General features: G+C 32.6%; 1 protein-coding gene across 1 annotated transcript in view; it reads right to left on the reverse strand.

The window, feature by feature from the left end:
- Positions 1-7,827, reverse strand: part of LOC124530820 (muscleblind-like protein 3) — a 104,024-nt gene extending 96,197 nt beyond the window's left edge. Inside the window, exon 1 of the mRNA XM_047105137.1 lies at positions 7,643-7,827. The gene's annotated coding sequence lies outside the window, so the exon portion shown is untranslated. The remainder of the gene's footprint in view (positions 1-7,642) is intronic.
- Positions 7,828-22,749: the final 14,922 nt, after the last annotated feature.

Here is a 22,749-nt window from a genome sequence, read left to right on the forward strand (position 1 = left end):
TACCTGTGCTTGGAGTGGGGACGAGAACAGCCCAAGGGACCAGGATCGAACATGCGACTCTTTTACATCGGTAGACGACCCGTAAACCATCGCGCTATCGACGCTTTATTTGCGTTTTATTCGTTATTATAACAAATAAAACCAAATTAATCCTTTTATGGGGAAACAAAACGGTATATTGGAAATAAAACAAACGAACGGCCGCAATCGAACTCCTCGTAACCCAGGTAAATATTTTACTACAGAGTAATCAGGGAGCCTTATTTCTCACGTTACGTTCTACATTCGTTTTATATTTATTACGTTTACTTTTAGGCAAAGTATTGTTAAGTATGTTTTGAAGTCATTTTAAACGGAATTGTAAACATATTCGGTACCAGAATTCGTATGCTATATTGTCGATACGAAATGGAATTTGTGTCGGAGGGCAGGTCGGAAGCTCATAGCGTTCTGCTAAAAGCAGACAGACGGCAGAGTCATGAGTGATATGTCCTTCCGTAGCGAACGCTCTAAGCGAAATAGCCATCGACCTATCTACTTAGTTCCACCTGAAAGTGAATTCATAAGTATTTTTTTCATTCTGTTCATAACAAACATACTGTAATCGAATAAAACTGTAATGAAATATTTTTATATTCCTTACGTCACACACGTAACCGTAGCTTTATCCGTATAAAATGAAAGTCGTGTCGTACGCTCTAATAAATATGTAGCTTAAATGCGACCCTAATCGGAAAGGCAAAACGGCAACAATACAAACAGGCGTGGTATCAAATTGTCGAGCATGCAAACACATTAAAGAGCGCCGGGTAAACGACGCCTAATGATTATCTATACATTGGCTCTGCAGTAAAAGAAAAGCAATGTACGTAAATAAAAAAAGGTATATTTTATTGGGCTTTGTTTCAGAAGAGTCGGACGGCAGCTGGTTGACGGGATACGTCGCTTATCTGACGCCACACCTTTTGTATTGTCGTTGACCCAATTCGTAGGTACTCGACCGCGACCGTGCGCACCTAACCTTCAGACACATCATTTTTATGACTAATCCTTTAGGCCCAAATTTGTAGCAGAGCCATAATAAATATTAAACATATTATTCAAATTAAGATGTTCAAATTACATTGCAAATGAATTCAATTTCCTAATATTTGACACTTGGAGTATGTCCAGCAGTGGACGGGAACGGGCTGATGATGATGATGATGAATATTTTAATTAGCTTATATGATGATGATGATGATGATGAATATTTTAATTAGCTTATACTCTTATTCCAAGTTACGCATTGATATACGATTCTATAGGAATATACGTAATAATTGCGATATATTAATGCTTATAAAATTAAAAGCTTTGTTTAAAAGTCCGTAACAAATTACCTTCCTTTGTAACCGAATGTAACTGCATCATTGCGGCACATTATATACGATTAAAACAGTAAGTTGTGCAAGGCCGATCGCCAGCGCGATAGTTCGCGGGGTCAAAAATAGCAGGCGAGGGCCGTACCTGGCGCCACCCCGCGCTCAATGTCAACTTTCAATCATGGGCGGGCGGTAGGAATCGGCCAGGAATAGGGTTATCGCTCTTTCATTAAAAAAATCAAAATCAATTAGTTTTAAAACGTCTTTTGTCGACGAAATAAAAATAGCTTTTTTAGCCGTGGTAATTAGTGCATTTGTAATGCATGAAAGTGAATAAGAATTTCTAAAATAATTTGTTGGCATTATAATGGTTGTCCGTTAAGTTATTTGAAGAATTTTTTTATACAATTATAACCCGTATAAATTGAGTTAAATTAAATTGTCACATTGTGCTCTTTGCCTGCTAGCCCTACTAGGTTCATGCGACGTTAGCTTCGTATTCTTAGTCCTGTCGTGGTCGTATTGTATAGGCTTGCTATTTTTTACGATGCCGCTCTCGCCTCATCGGCGATTACAATTTGTCAAGAAAGGCTCTTCGTGTCGAGAGGAGAGATTAATAAAGATTTTTTTTAAGTATCATACTACTTACGTTCTTGATATCTATTGGAGCCTCAACTCCTGTTGGTTAATTTACAAATTAAATATTCTACACTCAAGAAGCAGAAAGATGTAAATTACATTGTTTATTAAAAGTATTTGCGTAATAAATCGCTACAATATTATTTTAGTGATAAATACAATAATCGTATTTTTTTGTAATGGAATCACCATTGTCAACATGAGGACTATGCGGGCGACCCTTCTGTTGGCTTCATCCTTTCCCCACAGATCCTTGCAAACAGTTTTAGTGTGAATTTTATCCTGTAAAGTAAATTAAATAAAACTTGTATGACTTTTTGTTGGAACCTTTTTGTCCTCTTTGTTTACATAGCAGCTCGCAAAGCCTCTCCGTGCCAACAGTCGCTTTGTCAAGCGTCGGGTGACATTAGCTCGACCCGCTGTCAGATAATTTGGAAGCCAAATAAAATTATTTCCAACTCTATTTCCGGAAATGTTGATAAGATTTGAAATGTTAATAACCACTATGACTTAATATAAAATATATTAATTTTACTTGAAAATACGTATTAATTGAAGAGTTTTTATTGTTTCGAAAAATCTAATAAATATATTTTAATCAACAATATTTATTAACTAATATACCGAGAGTTCAGACCTAAGAAGAATTGGCGCGTTGAATGAATTTCAGCAATATTATTTATCAATTTAGTTATTATTTAAATCGTTTTTAAAAGCTTTCTCTCGAGATACTTTATATATATCCCAATAATATAATAAACTTACTCGACACAAAATCTTTTTTTTTTTAATATTATTTTTTTCGCATTAAAGCGTAAATACCAATCGATAGAAATGATAGTTTATAGTTTTGTGGCGGATATGTTCCAAAAATATTCACACACTAGCCATGTAGCTTGTTAGTGTGCGTATTTTTTGGATTATAGTCGTTGATAAAATGTTTTTCCGGGCGAAGTTTACTTTAACTACAACAGACAAAATCTTTGTTCAAAATGCCACTACGGCTTAGATACATATTTTATAAAAGACGTCGTAACATTTTTTCTTATGTATATAAAAAAGTATTATGCATAAATGCTATATTTAATTAGTTCTTTAGTCAGGAGGCAAGTCGAGAGGCAAAATATAACTTAGTGTAGTCAGTCGCCCGTTCCAAAGTCAAGTCGGATCAACTTTATACGTTGGTGTCAATCAATCTAAGTAATAAGGTCAATGTAATGTATCGAGATCAATGTTCAACATTCATATCGAAGCTGAAAAATCATAACTAGAAGTCTTGTTTAAACCGGCGCGAAGCATTTGCCAGTCCATTAAGGATAACGAATCCGCAGGATCAACTTGAGGGTAGTAAAGTTTATTAATGGCTCGATTACAAGCTCGACCCGTGGTGTAAAGAAGTGCTATCAATCAGTCAGGTGTGCGACGGGAACGGTATCTATTCTCTCAGTAACGCTAATAACAAAATTCCGACGCTCCTGTTTGTTCTAGAGAAAGGGGTGAAGATGAATATCCGTGAACGCTTTATTTAGTCAGTTATTCGCATTGTGAAACTAATGCCAAAATATTAGTTTCACAATTCGAAATTCAATGCGCTATGTAAGTACTTCAACATTCAAAATGTATCTCATATTACTCAAATGTTTTGTGTCGAATAATTAAATGTATTGAAATACTGGTCAAGGGTAAAATAAAAAAAGGAATTCGTTTGAGAGTTAAGTAATCTTCGAATTTAATATTGAAAATAATCATACGCCGGAGATGAGCAGAAGGCAAATAGCCAAGCTATGGAGGCACCAGAGCGACGGACGCCACTGTCCGAATAGCTCAATTACAGTTAATTCGCAACGCACACACATTCAACGCGAGGTGCATGCATGTGCGACGTCCACATTAATGTATGTAAATGCATGCGACCGGCCGCGGCCGGCCGCCGACGCTCACAATATTGCGACATTAAACGGAATATGGCTGACGAGACGGACATTTTGGACAAAAGTCGACATTTGCTAACGTTATGCAGCCACTCATGTACACTTAATGTTTCGAATAACCATTAACGACGATTGTTCGTAGAGCTATTGCTTTTAAAACAGTCATTTTTATACAATATTTCAGACTTTCTAAGTCGTCTGTGGTCGCAGTCGTATTGTACTTGAAATAGTAAAGATCGATGTATTTAGTGCAACGAAATGAAATCAGTTTACATTAACAAAACATGTACCAAATAGTCAAAAAATATATTTTCTCATTCAACAAAAACTGAATAATACCGTACATACAGAAGCGGACGTATACTGGGTATGGCGATGTGGCTATGTTTACGTCTAGGCGGCTGTCGAAGCTACGTTATCCTATAAGTATTTAAGTAACCTTCCAAGAGATCGATCTATGTTAAAAAGCGTCCTCTTCCAAACTTCGAGATTTTTCTTTAGATACAAAATAAATATTTACTTAAAGTACGTTTGAAGATGTATTTTTCAATTAATGTTAGTATTTCGATATTTATTGTTGAGTATAAAATTATAGAGAATTTTAGTTCGATTATTCCCACCGTGAAATAATCAAACTAAAATTCTCTGATGAATTGTTTTTTTTTTAACATTCAGCTGTTAATTAGATTTTGTTAAGATTTTAAGAAAGTCAGCCGCAGTTGATTATTTTGTGCGAATCCGTCTTGGTAAGTACCAATCACTAACCACTTATTCTACCACTAAACAGCTTAACGTAATATGTTACGTTCCGGTATGAAGAGAGAGCCAGTGCAGATGCAAGTATAAGGGCCATATCATATGAGGTCTTGATTCCTAAGGTTGGTAGGGCATAAGCAATGTAAGGAATATTTAATTATTCATTCACCAATATCTACGGGCGATGGTGAGAGACCAGTATCATCACCGGCGATCTCTTGGCTAATTCGTTCACTCACATAAAGACAAAAATGAATAACCTAACCCAAAAGAAATCGTTAGTTTTTAAGTTGAAAACAGATTGCTTTACTTCAAATAAATTAAAAGTTATTTGAAATCAAGTAACAGTCCATTCTTTGTGCGGATGTGATAAACTATTAAAATGCTTCAATTACTTATATGAATTTTACGCAAATCCCACGTGCCATATGGCTGTCATATTAAATTTTTTTTAGTTTCAATCACTATCAAATTTAATTTCTCATCATGGATTACAACACTGAAGTTAGATCTAATAAACTTTTCTTGATAGTAAGATCATGGTAAGACTTAATGGTTTCACCGCGTATGAATTACAGGGGTAAGAAAAACATACCGTTTACTCGTGTCACCTTTATTGAGTATGTTTAATTATATTAAAGCATTACATATTTGCGCCCGTGATCACATTAAACAAAAACTGACTCATATTCAGGAGTCATTAACGCACAATGGACAGATGCTCTTACATGGAATTACAACGCCAAAACAAGCATCCGTACATCTATAACTAGAGGTACGTCGTCTGCTAGCGTTTCTGTCATTGTATCAAGGAGTGATTGAGTTGGCGACATATTCAATGATTTACTTGGTCAAGAACGTAAAACCTGTATCCGTAAAAATTTCATGAAATTAAAGTGCTTCGAACAACTTTCGGCCGGTCCCATTGTGTTCATGTAATGTATTCGCAACTTATCGTAGAAATAAAGGCAAGACATTACGCAAAAAATGTAATGGCAGATGATAAAAACTCCACCAGTCGCCGTCAGAAGGCGCGTGGACTTTCTAGTCAACTCCTGACCACGAAATACCTATGCAAGTCTGGTATCAATTATCATTCTTTAAAGAAGATAATGTTTTTTTTAATCACGAACTTTACATGGTGGTTGTTCTTTGTGCAAGCTAATTCGAGAATGTACTACGTAATAGTATCGACTCTCAAGGGTTAAAATTAGGGTTGCAATTATTCGCCCCCTATATATTATAGACATCATAAAATAATCTACTTATACGTATATTTATAACTTTTTTTTCTATACTAAAAGTATAAACGGTAAATTTAATTTACAAAACATTTATAGTGGTGACGCATGTTATTGATAAGACGATTCGTATGCCGTGACACCATACGGCGTGACACTATTTACTTGTCATGACTCTCTCTCCGCCGCTTTCAAACAATCCTGTTTTTATTTAATTTATTATTATTAATTGCCCATACTTCCAATAATCATCAAATTGAGTACTTTAGCTTATTAATAGAATGTAAATATACGCTGTGCCGGATTATTCTGTAAACATAGAACTCTACAAATTGTACGTACAAAGTTTTCGTATGTTTTATAGCGTTGGCAGCGTTCGCTTGAAAAGCAATCCGACCGACAATTTACTCTATATTGACATAACAAGCTGTAACTTTAAAAATATGCAACACATAAACAATATTACGTACGTTCGTTCTGATATTATAAACAACTGTACTTAAATATATTTTTTTAATAATTTGGGATATAAAGGTAAATTGGGAGTATATGCATAGCCCTCCCCCTAACGCATCGAAATTCGAATGTTCTCGTGAAAACATAATAAAATAGGGCCATCATGTTTTTTTGAGAACTACGATTCCCCATGACTTATGGAATTAATCAGAAACGCTAGCCTCCTCCGACGGAATACAATTTGTGGTGATCAATAGAAGCAGACTAAAGAAATTAATTTAAACAAAAGCATTTTTTTTTCTAAAAGTAATCAAACCGCGTAATTTTTCAGGTCTTAACTTTCTTAGTTTTTTTACATTTTATCTGATAATCATCGATCACGAAAAAAACAGGCGAACATCTTCGTCAATGTTACAAAATATATACACATACAACATATAAACATACAACACAGTCGCGTCGTCCTAAAACTATAAGTTATCATAATATAAAGTTCCGTATCAGTAGTAGTTTTTGCGAGAATCCACAATAACAAACCCTCATACTTCTTTATTATATTATTATTTATTTTTTCACTTTATCAGGGTTGGTCAAACGCTAGAATAATAAATAATAATAATATTATTAAGCAGAAAAACAAAATCTTTTAATATTTGACCATAATTGCCGACAAATAATTTTGTAACTATCTAGACAAACATTATTCGAATCAAGTTATAGGTATAAAGATAAATATTGTATTAAGTTTATTAAAAAAGTATATGGTTTTTTTTTAAATTGTTTATAAGAAAATTAAAACGAGCTAAAGGTAAATTTTCCTGCCGCCTAAACATTTCAATGCTCACTAACGCCCCCTACGGGACTTTCAGACAACGTCATTGTTTTATCAAGCTGGCATTGTCATGGTGATTCACTTGATGTCAACATTTGCACCACATTATGTTAATATTTCGCTACCACAAATTATCCTACACGAATATGAATTCACTACAAGTCCTGCTATTATTATAAAACAAAGCACAGTTTTATCAGATTTTAAACTTGTCTGTCAGAATACTAGTAGGATTTGCTAATTCTTTTATCTTATTGAATACTGTAAATGCTTTCAAAACTATGAAATGAATCTTTGGATCACAATGGGAACTATGATTAACCTATAACAGATCCCATTAAAACCCAAATGGCTGTAAATGAACATCGTATATGATGTCGAAGAGGTTATGTTCACGACAAACAAAAATATTAAGGCGTTTACCTTGTTTTATCTGAAGTCTGTCTGCTAGCACCACTATTATACGGCACAATATATTTCACATTAACGAAATACAAGAATTTTAGTTAAAAAATTGGTTTACATCACAGAAATAACAAAATAAAACAGAAAACATTGAAAGCGGGCAAGAAGCGCGATACGAAACAGCAAGCTAAGCAGCAGCTGACTACAAGCGCATGCCCGATGTGACCTTGTATGGCCGTCCAGCCGTCCAATATTTTTATATTTTAAGCGTAATTTGACTAAAGTAGGTTTAAAAATCTAACTTTGTCGGGCAAATAAATTGAACAAATTCTTACTAAAAATATTAGTTATAATAACTTATAATCTATCTTCATTCATATTTCATATGTTTAATATTTTATAACATTTTATGATAATGATAGTGGATAATCGGAATTATGTATCGGTTAAAAATTTATGTTTTAATTTTTACTTAAGTGTACAGTGAAAAGCATGCATGGGATCATATATTAATAGCGAATAAAATTTTTGACGTCCGTACAAAGTTGTAAGTGTGGATGCGCAACGTGGAGGAGTAGTGTGGGCGCGCACCGGCGGCGATGGTGTTGCACTCTAGCGGGCATATTGTGAATTATCGATTCTCCTTGTGCCGCCGCCCGCTATTGGCTCTGCTTCGTAATTGGTTTATGTAGCCCGTTCGTAACATGAATTCAAATTTAGCGCGCGCTGGGGCTCTCGAATGAACAGAGCCGAGTATTTGTACAGGGAAAATTACCCGTTCCAGATAATAAAATCTAGTAAAATACTATGGAAACTTTGTTTCACTCTCAGTGCGATGTTTCGAGGATATAATATACTCGCTCGCCTTTGGAGATCGTTAATTTAAATAATGCGATCTGACTTGAAAATTTATTAAAAATAAATAAGAATATTATGATGCGATAATTATTCGTTCTATTCAATCATAAAATGTGAAGTATATTAATTATTATTATTAAGGTAATGCTCTTTAGTGATGAGTTTTGTTTTATGCTTTTGTGTAAATACTTATTATAGATTTTAAGTTTCTTATTTTACTATGTATTTATTAAAGTGCGCTATGACTTTAAGCGCGTTTATGAAAAGTGAGGTACCTTAAGAATTTAAAAAGGGTTATTAAAAAATTAATTCTGATATTTTTAATAAAATGAATGAAGTCAAGGTTTTTTAAAAATATATATTATTGGAATAATGTAAGAAAGATATTATTCTAATTCATAATATATTTTTTTAAAGGACAATTGCCTTTTATTATAAAGTAAAACTTCAAGGCGTATTACACAGAGCAGGTTGTTTGAGCATCGTCTTGCTCCAGCTCTAAATTTAAGAGGAGGGGAACTGATATTTATGCACGTTAATAAGAAGCCGAGCTGCAGACAAAGCCTACCTTACGAACAATCTGCTACAAAAGTAGCTCATAAGTTTAATTTTCCTTTGAAATATTGTTACGTTAGAGAACCAATATGCTAATATAATATTAGTCAAATCTAAAAAAAAATTACTTTTTTGAAATAATATTATTGTGAATGAATGTTTGATAACAGGTTATTCGCATACCGCTTGTATATGTATACGTATCATAAAATTTTGTTTGTAATTTTTACTTAATGCATATGTATGTATGCACAAGTACATGTATCAATTTACATTATTTTTTTTATTTTTTTGTCTGTCTGTTTGTTCCGTTTAATCTCTGGAACGGCTTTATGAGCTGGTAGATAGCTGATGTAATGAGCTGCCTTAGATGCTTTTATTTTTAGATGAATTATATATAAAATAATACTATGGTCACTTTTTTTTTGTTAAATTCAAATGCGCACGATACAGCTACTATACTTATTATATAAGTATCGCTTAACTAATCAATATAAACAATTTGGTAGTCATGGAATGAACGTCGTATGTGAGTCAACGAAATTGATAGTTAATGAATAAAATATAACTGAAAAAAAAAACTACTAAGTAAAGTAAATATAAGTCGTCGAAAAAGTAAGTATCCTTTAGATATTATGAATTGACATGAATGTAGTTGTATGTAATTTCAAATATCGAAGACCTACATTTCAGTAAGTACATACAATGTATATCTTATAGTTTACTAAGTAAAGTGAGCCTTGTGAACGCCGACGACTTGATTAGCTTACTTCAACTTATCTCTGTTATTTAAAAGACAACAACAACAGCCTGTAAATTTCCCACTGCTGGGCTAAGGCCTCCCCTCCCTTTGAGGAGAAGGTTTGGAACATATTCTAATGTTTGGTGTAACACATATGTGGCAGATTTTCAATGAAATTATTCACATGCAGGTTTCCTCACGATGTTTTCCTCTACCACGAGATGAATTATAAACATAAATTAAGCACATGAATTTTCAGCGATGCTTGCCTGGGTTTGAACCTGCAATCATCGGTTAAGATGTTCGCGTTTTAATCACTAGACCATTTCGGCCTATAATAACTATACATATAAACCTACTAAGTAGTTATCCAAATATAAATTATATATCCTATTAATATCCGGGTATAAAAATAAAACACAAAAACATAAGGCGACACGTTTAGCGACTTCTTTTTATACATAGAGAAAAGGTAATGCCGGTATATCAGGATTATCCTATTATATTGATACCTTAGTCAACATTCCAGGCATTTGATTGACACTTGACGTTTGAAAAGTTCTTGGAATATATGTTGTGGTATTATGTTAATAATGCTACCGGCTCACTGCAGTCTGCAATGTACCAACTCGTATGTAACGCGGCATTGAGCCGGGAAGTGAACACTGCGAGTGAATAAACATACCCTGTCTTCCACGCTGCAACAAAATAATTTTGAGAAGCAAGAAAGCAACAAAGGTAGTCTGAATCGGAGAAAGTCTAAGTCTATTATATTGATTGAAAGTACACTTTGCATATGTTTGTAATGGCGATTGGTTTCAACGTGGTTTTATTATAAAGCGATAAACCCGTGACTGAATCGTTATAGCCAATGCAAATATGTATCTTACCGCTGCCCTATAATTCGATAATGTAATTTCAGTTTCGTATATTTTCCTAATATCGTTTGCGTAAATATTGTGAAGGCGTTCGTTTTATTTGTTTATCTTGTGTTAGTCCACACTTTGCCAAACATAAATTGCGGCTAAATTACTGTACAATGTACGGGGAATCCCCTTATTCTAAAACATGAAACTAGAGAGATAATTTGATTGAGACATCGTGCTATGAGAAGCATTAGCAAGAATAATTTATTTATATAATATCCATAGAAAAATTAAATGACTATATTTTAATGTACGTTTGAAATGCCTTAACATATGTCCTATAAAACTGGGTATACGCTTTTATTATTTCTTATTCATTTCGGAACGTAGAAAACTAAAAGGGCCTACTTATGGTAAATGGTTATAGGTATTGCATGAATTATATACATCATACAATCAGTGTGCCGACAAATATATGATCCGTGATCTTATCTTGTACCTGTGTTTAAGCTCATCGTAAAGGATGCGTAAAACATACCCCAACTATACAGTTTTATGTTTAATACTAGAATAGTTGAAGTGTTATAAGTGTACGGTACCCATGTAGACGGACCTGTACTAAGCCCTAACCGCGTTAGAGATCGTTCAATTATTTGTGTTTATATTTAGTAAAATCTGAATAATAATTGGGAGGAATGCGAAGCGGGCTTAATTATTGCCATCATCAATAGTTTGATATGATTTCATCCAGCAATGTCATTCAAATGGTTAATTTTACAAACGTATTTCAATGACAAATATGAAAGTTATGTATGTATAGTCATTCAGATATAATTATTAAAAAAACAATAATTTTATTTGAGATAATATTTTTAGATTATAATTATGATAAAAAAATATATAAGTAAAGCTTTGTTACAAAATGATCCCAAATTGCAATAATAGTTTATTATTTTTTAGTAATGTGAATACTAAGGAAAATTATTATATTATATATTTGAAAAATTGCTAAATACAATTTTATTGTAGACATTTAAATTCAACCCTGAGAAAATAATTTAAGCTGTTAGATTAATATAGTATGATATTTGACTAAGCGCGTTTTAATTTAGACGCGACTGGAAAACTTGTGTAAGATTAAAATATATCCACAAAACTGTTTGTACAAAACTTTATTTACTGAACTATCTAAAAGGCAGTTTAATTTAAAACAGTCTTTATTTAGTCGTATGTGTAATATTGTACACATAACTCGAGAATGTATTGATTTTTTTAGAAGATAAAATTGAAATTTTCATGACTTTTGTAGTCGTTATCTCTTGTATGTTTTACAAACGAAATAAATATGGAAAAATTATCTTATTATCAAGTATTTCGAAAACATATATGGAAACAAGAGCAAATGAGATGTACGCTAGTAAAATTTACTGGAGGGTAGTTGTGAATTTTGCACGGGGCGGTGCATTATGCGGCGCACGTAGCGCGCTGTCTGCACGCGGGCGGCGCGGGCGAGGTAGAGCCATATTCCGCTGGCTGTGGCCGACGCTTGCGTGCTCTTCTATCACCGAATCTCATTTATTATTTAAGGCTCTCTGTACTGAATGTACTTATTGCGGTACGTGATACTGACTTTACTATGTGATCCTTTTATGACGGACCAATTCGATACATCGATAATTTTTTCCCTTTAAGACTTCAATCAAATACTGATAGCGTAAATCTACGACAAATTCAAAAACTTTAACTGAAAATGTTTAATCCAAAAAAGTAATCTTCAAAGAGGCAGCGCGAAGAGGATTCCGTGCATATTTATTGCCGGTCTCTAAACCGTTTCTCGGGTAATTCGGTACAAGCAAAGCGACATTATTTTTGTAGTAATTTCAACGAATGTCCTTTAAAATATTCAGAGCGCTATAGCTGGGCCCATTAACGTGCTTGGGCGCAATTCGGAACGGGGACTCGTCCACAAATGGCGGTGATATCATTAACTTGACCCCCACAACTATCCGTCGCTCCGCAAGTTTTTCCCGATATTACACAGGAGAGATATTCGTGATACGATACAAATAGACCTCTAAAGCATTTGCTTAAAAATTACACAATTTGCCTAAAAACAAAAAAAACAAATCTAATGTTTAGTAAGAATTTCTGAAAAAATAAATAAATAAAATGAAAAAGTATTTTTTTACCTATTATTAAAATATAAAAGTTAAATTATAAATTTGTTTCTGAAATAATAAAAGCAAAAAAATATACATTTCCTTATCGAATAACGTCATCAAAGTTATGATGCTGACTTTTCAAAGATCGTTTCAAAAAATAGATAACGAATTTCGCAAGAAAAAGGAAACTTCCCCTATCTTCAGACACAAAATATGTGGCGCGATACGAAGATAGGTGCACGGAATTCCTAACTAAACTTGTGCGAGGGGATTTCTCAGCTAAAGAAATAACGGCGAAAACTCACTAGCTCTGAACAAACGCATACCCGAGTGCCGCTGTTCTTTCAGATATGCAGAGCAAATTATAAGGCGCTCCGTGAGCCACTGTACAAATTTGAATTTATGAACTTTTAAAACGACTTTATACTCTTTGACTGTTATCCGTGAAGTCCTTGGAAGATATACTCGCCCAAATTGGTTTTTAATCTTAACAAAAAGGATCCTTGCATGCGATCATTTTAATGAAATTCGTATCTATTTTAATTTAAATACGATTTTATTGAAAATTATAATATCATTTGCAAAATGTCGTAAATTTGACGTTCGCGCTACGACTTGAAATTGCTATTCGATAGGTGAGAAGAAAAAAAGAAACAACGTTGTACAGCGCCCTAGAAGAAATTCTTCTTGTTTCCAAGAAATTGTTTTTGCCAGCGGGGTATCAAGCTCTTAATTGAAAATTATGGTTCGCTATGAGAAACATATATTTAATTTATATACGTTAACTTCGCATAAAGAGTAACCATTTATTTTTTATTTCCATAGAAGCTGGTGTCGTACTTTTTATAATATACTCTTATTTTATATTTCGTATACGCTTTACCAATGTTAACATAACAAGTTTTTGAATTTTGCTACTATTCCTTGGTTCGCAATCCTGATTTATGCTTCGAAAGCTATAACTATCATTTATTTATATCGTAATTATCTATGCGAATGTTACTGTACCATTAGAAAATCGCCGGGGCGGGTCACAAACTAAGAACTGTAATGTCGAGCACGTTATATATTAGTCCGAGTAATTTAAAGTTAGTTGTGGGCTTGCAAATAAGCGAGGGGTTCGGACCGCAACTTGCTCCGCCCGCGCCAAATTACAGACTGTCAACTCGACTCAAGTAACCTGTTGACACTATGTTAACTTGTGATATTTCTCAGAGGCTTTGTTTATTGTAGACACAACTTCTAAATGTCACCATAACAGGATTTCCTGGGAAGAGTCAAATATCCTAAGAACACTAAAGTAAAAATATATTTTTTAATTTATTTAGTCAAGTTGTATTATTGTCTTTAAATAATTATTTGTATGTCATGGAAATGTTCAGCGTTTTAAATCTTTGAATCCTAATCGCGGTTTCTTAAGTTATACACATGGAAAAGTGTATCTACATTATGTAGGTTTTACATAGAATGTCTTGAAGTCGTTTTCCCGGCAGCCAACTGAGAGGATACAGTCCCTGAGCCGCGCCGGTTCAGTTTGAAATTTCATTCTTTCGAACACATATCTCGACTTCGTCCGGAAATCTACTTTACATTTTTCATCCTAATGGCCATTGGGAGAAAATTGGAAAAGAAGTTTCGAATTCCCATTCCAATCCTAAGACAGTTTACATTAAAGAACGTTTTTAGATAAGTTAATATATATAATATACGACTGACTCTATGATCATTTACAATGATTCAAAAATAACTTTCTAAAGATATTAGTTTTAAAATCCTGTTCGAATTTTGAAACCACTGATGGTTATAATAAATAAAATGTTATAAGGCATAAAATATTATAAAACTAATTATGAAGCGATTAAAACGTTAGTAGTAAAGTTTTACTGTAATGAAAAATCTCCTTAAAATAAAATACTTATCCTTAAAGTTGAAGATCATAAGGCTTTAATGATAAAATAAAAAGTATGTAATCATCCATCGCTCTCGTATTGAAACAGAATGTGTATAAGTAAAAATAATTGCTAAAAATATGTATATCGCAAGCTACGATCAAATTTAGATAGTATTTTCACCAGCTGGTACAAAAACGTCATTATTAATTAGCAAATGTAGTAGAACTTATTTTTAAAACTAACCGCAACCCCTTGCAAAATTAAAAATGTGTATGCACTGTTTTCCTGGAACTCGGAAGGGGTGAGAAAGGGGGCATAATGTGTGGCAGCCCTTGCTTAGGGTTCGACCACTGATGATGCCTATAGTGCCAATGACCCCTTATCGATTCGTCGAATTCTATGAACTGACTTAATTGCATATTGTGCTCGACTCACGATTCTTATCAGACATGAGAATTTGTGATATAGAAAGTGCATTACTAACTAACTGAATTGTTTACGGAGTATGATTAAAGTGTTAGTAATATTTATCACGCTCGGTGTTGGCATAATTCCTAATATCAATTTGAATTAAAAATTAAATATTAACTTGTCTGTTTGAAAATAGTAATGGTCTTTATTTATTTATTTGTAATCAACAGCATTTACGATGATATGTTATTACAGATTCACAGGTCAAATATACATGTAATCTCTTTATAATATATGTAACCATATATTATATAGAGATTATATGATTTATATGATGTATTGATATAGACTTCTCTTTTAGATTTTCTCTGTTATCAAATTCAAAATACGTTCTAAAGCCAAAAACGATGTATTGCTTAAATAAAATTTAACATCATTTAAATATATTTTAATGCTTGTTAATTTAAATGAAATTTATTCTTAGCATCCTTTAATATCATTAGAGCAAATATATTCTTAGTATGCAACGGTGGTTATTTAAAAAAACTAAATTAAACACATTACAAAAATATAATCAAAATGTAAGCAGTGAATGATGACAGAAAACATGCTTCAAGAGCACTATACACAAAACACAGACTGTACAAAAATCGTATTTTCCGACTTAAATCCAGCGCCTATAAAGACAAAGTTCAATTCAGAAATCCGTATATTCATTTTGTCGAGATGGAATCGAATACAATATAAATACAACTATATAAGTAACAACGTGCTACATCGCTAACGCTCCAAAATACGTTCTCTATACAAAAACATTCAAACAATAAGATAAAAAATGTTCCTAATAATAAAAAACGATGGCATTACTATGCGACCCAAATTATTATATACGGAGCTCTTGTTTTTAGAGAACGAGAGGTTCGTTGTTTATTAGGGTAGGTTATGTATAGGTTGATTGTTTCAAGTTTCAAGAACGGTCCGCAAGGGAGCGGGCGTGGCTCCTTGCGTCCGCGCCAGAGGTTCCGACTCGTGGTCCGCTTGTCTTAATTTACGGCGGAGTTAACCGCGGCCCGCAGTTTGTATTCATTACCCACCTGGCCACCCCGCTGCAGAATTTAATTCCTCGCAGAATCACTGCTCTAATTTACCACTAATCAAATATTTATTTCATCGCTGAGATATGGAATCCTTGGATTTAATTTACAGCGTAAGTATTCATACAGCGCGGAGAATTGCTTAGAAATTTACAGAACAATTTAGTTACCTGCGTATCTATTGTTGTAAATGTGTGTTCTTACGTAGACATTTTGTACCTAATTAATTTATTATACAGTAGTAGTCGCCCGTGGCTTCGCTCGCTTTTTAGGGCGTTGTTTGTCATGTGTTAGGCAAAAAAGTAGCCTATGTCCTTTGTTGGAGTTCATGTTTGCTTCATACCAAATTTCATGATATTCGGTTCAGCGGTTTGGTCGTGAAAGAGCGACAGAAACACACAGACAGAGTTACTTTCACACTTATAATATTAATATAGATTGGAAATATATACGCAATGTTTTTGTTCTTCGAAGTCGTAGAAAGATTATAAAGTATAAATCTTAATAATTCTCATCAAAACACTTTTACTCGTACTTGAAGCGAATTGAAATATATTTGTCTACAGTGTTTCCAACTTTTTGACACCCAGCGGGCACTGAATTAATTTAATTAGGAATCCACTGACGACTTTCTCTAGAAATAATAAAAACTTAATTAAATAGTTAATTTTCTTTGGTATTCAAAGGTTTTAGTTTGAGGGGACGATTTAAATTTATATGATAACTTCACACATCGACTAGTATAACTTGACTAAAAAAACACTTTATTTCTTTGTTTTATAATCGCTAAGCGTTAGGGTGTTTCGTATTGTTTATTCGGAACATATATGATGAAGCAATTATCCTTGGCCGCTGTAAGTTATTTTATTACGGCCCGGGTCTGGGCGGCGTCATATTTACGGGGTACGGGACACTTAAACAGCGCGTTCGTTTGTATGTGATGCAAAGTTAGTCTTACAAACTATTTACACTAACGTAAAACACACAGACCTGAAATTCATTTCTAGCTAAAGAACCGTTTAACAGGCATTAGGCTTAACACGCAACTGTTTAAACTATTATTTAATTCATATTATAAATCGGAATTGTATTCTGAATTATTTTTTTTTTTTTAGAAAAATGTGTATAACTTTTTAGCAAAACAAGAATTACAAGAACAGATTTCAAGTAAAAAAAAAACATTTTAAAAACTCTGTTTTAAAATCCTAATCGATCATATCTTAATGGTAGTTAATAAATTTCTCAAAATAATTAATTACGTTATAACAATTAATTAAGTTAAATTGAGATCTGGTTAAGTTTTTGCACAGAGGATCGGAATTGCGATTCAACGGGGAAATGCTGCTAGCATTCTTGCCACCATTCCACGCGGTCATGATTTGTAGAGTTGGTAACTATTTTTAATTTTTATTTCTAAGTACACAGTTAAGGCCTTGGTGTAAATAATTCTTATGTTACATATACACCAATAAAAAAAAACCTTGTACTAAATTTGTAATGGATGTGCAACGAAAATACGCGTACAAAATGTCGTAGTGTCTAGGTCGATTAACCAAGAGGCTTCGCTTCTCTCAAGAAGTCATGTGACTATCTTCTTCACGGGCCATGTAGCGTACACTAAGATTTGAGTCGGTGTTACCTATCCAGACGGGCTTGCACAAAACCCTTACCACTAAGTGAAGCTCCTATGTGACAAATATTTAATACTAGTTTCCGCCAGTCCACGTGAGATAGGTCGGCAGGTGTTAGGTACCCTATGTCCTTTTTGTACCCCTGGCACGAATATGCGTGACATCCAAACGTAACAAACTAACTTATTTTTGCATTAATAATATTAGTTAGGGTTATATTTTCTATATTTATTTGATGCATTACATATTGCATTACATTTGATGTGCGTATAAAGAGACCTTGTATTACGATGTTCGCGACTGAAAAATACATAATTTATATGAAGATGAAACGTAAAATCTTCGTTCCACATTATATGCCTCGGCTTTAAAGTCATCCAAACTTTGAAGTTAACTGCAATGCATCTTAGTTGTCAACGAGAGGAACTCGTAGTTGATGAGAAAATTGATCAAATTAAAGAAGTTAAAAGAAACATTGCTATGATACGAGGTCGCGTCTTTTCATGTTCAAATTAAATCCGTAATATGTATTATGTAAATGTTATAATACGGGTAAATAATTTTGCTTATATTTTAGATTGATGTTGTTTTAATTATTTGTGATCTTTGATTATTTCTTTTACTCTAGACATTATCCATTTGACCAACCAACATGAATGTTTACTCTCTCCATGGTTCATTGGTTTGTTGCAGGGTATTTTTTAATACATCTAATTTGCTGCAATTTGTTACTCGATAACTCTGCAGAGCACACTTTGTACCGTTGAATCGATAGCTATGACAACTGTTATATAAAGGCAGGTTTTCGTTTTCGTTGAAATTAATTAAATTACATTAGCTAAGTAACTATCTTGAGTTCGAACGAGTATAATTAAGGTTACACTCAATTTTTAAATAATGAGATTAAACAAAATACTATATCAACATTGCGCAAAGATGTTTCTAGTAGGAACTTAAGGACCGACACTTATTTCTATCATGCGTACTCACGCATTTGAACTATCTAATACCTTATTACTTTTTTCAGACTACTGTTCCTACTTGTAAAGTATAAACGTTGATTAGCGTATAAGAAAAAACTTAAATACTATTTTTTATTAGTATAGTAACTGTATGATGAATAAACAGAACCAAATTTATCGTTTTTGGAAACAGGTAAATGGTTTTCGGGACTTATTTTATCTATAAGAGATAGATATGTCTATATATGCAACGTGAACTTTACTAGTCTTTTTTAGCCAGACGTTTAATACTACAACACACTAATTTGATTTTTACTTATTTAGTTATCATGATTATCATTTGGAGAACTATAAGCACTACAAGATATTTAGTGGAAATCCCGAAGATCAGGACTTAGTGCATTGCGAATATCTTTATAATGTACAGAGTTAAGTTCTGGAATTCGCTACCGGCATCTGTATTTCCGGGAACCTAAAACATAAACGCTTTTGTAGCTGGAGTGAATCGGCATTTAATAGCTCTGCTCGCTCCATCACCGACCACCTCTTGAAATCGCCATAAAAAATAAACACCCATTAACGACTGAGTAACAAATAATATCTTTTTAACTATCATTAAATTGATTATCATCGTATTTTGAATAGTATTTTTTCGGGTGTTCCAGCGTTGCTCAAGCAATAGTGGAAACATAATAAACCTTTTCTATCTATGACGTGGCCTTATGACGCCAAACTTCATCTTAGTGTAAATTGGGAATGATATTTAGTATTCGCTAAATCATTTGTTTTTTTCTTTTGTACTAGATGGGCTGTAGTTTATTATTATTAATATCATTGACATTACGTAAAAAGGCACACGTGTAACACTCAAAATCTGATCATTGTTTCTATTCTGATAAACAAATAGAGAAGGGCTTATTGATATTGACAGTTTTACCATCAGGCCACAGATTATATTATAAGAAAAAAATATATGAAATCTTTTATATTCTTTGACTATTAATGATAAAGAGTTTTTATAGTTATGAAGTATATACAGTTCAATATAAAGGCTTTATACGATAATAAAATATAATAAAAAAAGAAAAGTTCTGTTGTGTAAAGGTTGAATACAATAATATTCGTATACGTAATAAATTCGGATTGTACTTTATTTTCATTGGATCCTGTTAGTTGGTTACGTATACATACATTTCAGATTGCGTTATTTTTTATGGTTTGTTGACTTAATCTGAGAAAAGTATAAACTATTGAAATAAATAAATGATTATAGAGAAAATTTTATATGACGTGACTATTGCGATTTATTTATGGTAAATATTGTATGTAATGTTTATTTAGGACTGAGCAATAAATTACTGACAAATTGACCGCGTGCAGGAAAGGTAAATTAGATAGTTCGAACTAAACGAGTTATGGCAAAGTTGCGATACCGCAAGCCAAGAGAAGTTCGCGACGTTTGGAGAACGTTGCAGAATGTTCATCGAATTTACTATTAATATGAAGATGAGGAGTGATAAAGTCAACTCGGTTACACTAAGCACTGCGAATTTATGTAATTCAAAATAGTTTGTACTTGCGAGAATTATCTTAGATAACCCTGAACAATGATTACGAAAACTTACGTTACATAAGCATTCAAATATCTGTAAAAACTACGCAAACTACCATCAGTTAATATTTCAAAGATAATTTAGTCTCAAGAGGAGAGGCCTTAGGCTTCCGGTTGGGGCCATATTCACCACATTCCATCAATACCCCCGTATTTAATTTGTTGCATGCAGATTTATATACGATCTATTTCTCCTCTACCGAGAATGAAATATAAAACTTATATCTTCTGTGTTTATATTTCACATATAGTGTATGAGCCGAGTTTCAATTCAATGTGTTTCAGCCAATGGACTATCGTAGCACCTCATTATGGAAATTCCATGCCTTGTAGGAATTATCAATTATTTCGGTGTTTTTTGTTTCGTCAGATACATTTCTACTTTTGTTTTGTGTTACTATATATGTATTATTATTGGTTGATCAATATCCTCATTGTATCGATGTAATAATCCTTTTATTATTTTTAAATAAATGTATAATAAAATATTGAAAACGAGATTTTATTAACAATATCTTTCTTATCGAATTCGACAATTATTTTATTAACATTTTTACGAAGCAACGAGACGCCGAATTGTGCAGATATTCGCCCTCTGGCGTGCCGCTAACACTCCTTATAAATACTGGTAAGCCTCCGGCTTTTGTGGCTAATCTTTCGCGTGAAGATCGCTATTATGCCGCTATTTATTATTTCTACCGTTATTTTTCTTTCCTTAAGTCAAGTGCTTCATATTCTTAAAGAAATTTTTCAAGCTCCAATTCCTCAGCAGGTCTCAGTAAAAGATTTCACCTCGGTTTATCCTGATGCGCAATCAATGATTTTAAATCTTAAGGGTTTGTAAACAGTTTTAAAAAAAAGATTTGTTGATATTATTCTTATGCAGATCAGAAGAAATTCCTTTGTTATTTTTCATATATTATTTTTTTAATAAAAAAGAACTTATTTATATCGCAGTCTATGTCAAGTTAATCTTTTAAAGTTTGTAAATAATATTCTGGTTTTATTAATAATATTTTGTAAAATTCATCAAGAAACATCATAGCAAAAATAAAATTTACTGTTACAATTCGAAGTTTTATTTAAGTAATTCCTAGAGAATCCATAAAAAAATAATGATTATGTACTAACCATGTAGAGGCTAAGATCTTTTAGTTGTCACTTATCATCATTTTATCGAATAAGGGCGATTATTTTTACGTTTTTTTTTTAGCTTATTTCTGTGCTACCCGCGAATCAAAAATATGTTGTTTTGAATATAGCCTCAAAATTAAATAGAAAGAAAATTTAATTAATTTATAAATCGAGTTTCATGTATTTTTATGAGTACAATTTACCTCCATCGACATTTAATTATAAATATCACAAAAAAACTAAACGCGTTAAAGCGTTTCAACATTTTAATAACACACTTATAAGGCTTAAACGATTTAATGTGAAATATTTTTTATAAAATTTGAATTAGGCTAGTATGCGTTGCAATGACTTTTTAATTTTTTTAAAAGGAGTTATAACATATATTAATTTTTTAAATTATAATTATTAATAGTTTTTGAAACTTATTACCATGTGAGCGGGCAATACAAATAGTGTAAGTTTTCACAAAAAAAAATGGTTACTCATCGCCAGTTATCACTGTAGCGCATCAACTTTTATAAGGTTGAATTGATTGCTATGACAATTGCTTTATGTAAGCAAACAGAAAAAATATTATGTATAGAATTTTATACCGGCTTACAGTATTATTTCATACTTTTGCCCAAATGACTACAAACAGAAAAATAATTTAACAAAGTTCCTATAATGTTTACTTTACATATGACTTGATATTAAGAGTAAGTCAGTTCTTAAGCAGTTTTGTTTTATTATAGTGTCATACTTAATATGCAACAAAAATAAATACCGTTTCTATGTATCACATAACGTACATGTTACACAGGTACTTACTTTATGATGTTGTATATTAAACGAAATCCCATAAATTATGTTTAAAAAATATATCACAATCATAATTTATATGTTACGTTAATGTATAGCAAATTAGAATACACAAATAATAACTTTACTAAGTATTCGTTACGGGAAGGGTACCGTGAAATGAGATTATGCCGTTTTTTAAAATTCTTGAATGAAATGAGGGATTGCGAATGTCTTTCTTTTGGAAAGAAAATCACAAACAAAAGATGACGAATAGAAAGACAAAATTTTCTGCAGAACGATGAAAACTCTTGACTTTTGTATTCTTAACTCTCATTTGCTATTCTGAGATAATTGTAATAATTTTAGTTAATTTTACAATAAAACGTAACTTATAAAATTTTATTTAGGCGCATATATTTA

Source organism: Vanessa cardui, chromosome 7, assembly GCF_905220365.1.
Source record: "Vanessa cardui chromosome 7, ilVanCard2.1, whole genome shotgun sequence".
NCBI lineage: Eukaryota > Metazoa > Arthropoda > Insecta > Lepidoptera > Nymphalidae > Vanessa > Vanessa cardui.